Here is a 1770-nt window from a genome sequence, read left to right on the forward strand (position 1 = left end):
AGTGAGACTTCTCAAGGCTAAGACAAAAATCAATAGTTTTCATCCTGGTCATAAATCACAATGCTTCATTTTAATATTGTCCTCTCCTGATTCTAGATTCACCAATGAGGGAACAAAATTTAATTGCACCACCTTGTTTATCTCTTCAAATATTTTGCAACTCTCAATGAGATTACCTCTCTTGTTTTGAAACTGTTAAGAAAAGGCGGGATTTGCCCAATTTCAATTCAAAGGACTAACGTTCATCCATGATATCAAGGCTAATCACCATTCGTGGTATTCCTCATATGGCATTAGTATCTTTCCTAAATTGAGGATTATAATTCCTCATACTGTAGTCCAAGTGTGGTCGAACTGAGCCACCATACATTGGAAATAATGCTTCGTTCTCGTGCCCTGAAATCCTTCTGCAGCTCTCACAACAGACTTCTACAACTGCTACTAGACTTCAATGACTTATTAAAAACTTCTCCAAGATGCATTTCTAAAAATCTGTACATAAGACTTTCTACTTCATACCTTCGACAAATAATCTCCACACATTTCCTTCCTGACAAGTATGATAAAGTCAAATCATTGCTATTTATTAGATCATGAGGGACATGGATAGGTTGACTCGTCACGGTGTTTTCCGGCAGGTGAGGAAGTCAAAATTTAGAAAACATCGGTTTTAAATTAGTGGGTAAGGATTTAAAAGGGATGTCAGGGGCAACTTTTTCAGACGTGTCCAAAATGAGATGCCAGAGAAATTGGTGGAGTCTGATGCAACTGTAACATTGAATGGCATCTGGATGGATATATGAGTAACAAGGTTTAGAGGGATGTGAGCCAAATGTTGGCAAATGGGACCTATTAACTTAGGATATCTGTCACCATGGTCAAGTTGGAAAGAAGGGCCACTTTCCGTGTTGTATTGTTCAACGACTTGATGACTCGAGAACAACCGCAAAAACTTTGCAAATAATTCCGTCAAGACGATTTCAAGTTCCAAATCTTCGGTTAATCTTCCTCTCTTGTGCTCACAAGTTCATTACCTGATGTCAGAACTTACAGATAAGTTGCTGGATCCATTTCTGTAAATTGGTTCTGCATTCTTTCTAATTTCGATTTTTTTTTTACTAATGTAGCTAGTGTTTATGGACTTAGCATCAATTTTTCTAATACCATATTTCGATGAATATTAAAACACAATAGCATATCTAATTTGGCACCAGATGATGAGCAATTGAGTCAAAATCGATCGGACGCAGTGAGACAATGATCCTCTCTTCGTGGTGTACATCCGTGATTCTATAATTCGACGAAGAATCATTCCCACAACTTCAGCTGTGTCAGAATCTAGTTTGCGGTGAAAGCCTGTCAATCTGCTAAGGTAACGTTCGTCTGGGTCTCTGCAAAGGATTTGGCGAAATTTTGGGTCTTGACAATTTGTTCTTCCAACAAATGAATTCAGTTGTTTGACTGTGAAAATTGCCATCCTTGCTGCAGCTGTGATGGCCGAGAGGTTAAGGCGTTGGATTTGAAATCCAATGGGGTCTTCCTGCACAGCTACGAATCCTGTTCACAGCGTTGAATCTTTTAAAAGTCATTAATTCCTTTGCAGGATTTGGATTTCGTGGAGCTTGAGCTTTGCATTCAATCGAAAGTAAATTTTCAACTGTGAAGAATCCGAAGTAATTTCAAGACTGACCCAGTCATCTAATTGAATAAATTATATGTCGAGACACAAAAAGCCACCAACTTCCAACACGAATCAGTTTCAACACATTT

General features: G+C 38.4%; 1 non-coding gene across 1 annotated transcript; it reads left to right on the plus strand.

Moving 5' to 3' along the window:
* The first annotated feature begins 1487 nt into the window (after positions 1-1487).
* trnas-uga (transfer RNA serine (anticodon UGA)) lies at positions 1488-1569 on the plus strand. The gene has a single exon. It is a non-coding gene; the product is annotated as a tRNA-Ser (tRNA).
* The last annotated feature ends 201 nt before the right edge of the window (positions 1570-1770 follow it).

Source organism: Chiloscyllium plagiosum, unplaced genomic scaffold (genome assembly GCF_037043375.1).
Source record: "Chiloscyllium plagiosum isolate Xiang-an unplaced genomic scaffold, Cpla_swu_hap1 HiC_scaffold_39, whole genome shotgun sequence".
In the NCBI taxonomy this organism is placed as follows: domain Eukaryota; kingdom Metazoa; phylum Chordata; class Chondrichthyes; order Orectolobiformes; family Hemiscylliidae; genus Chiloscyllium; species Chiloscyllium plagiosum.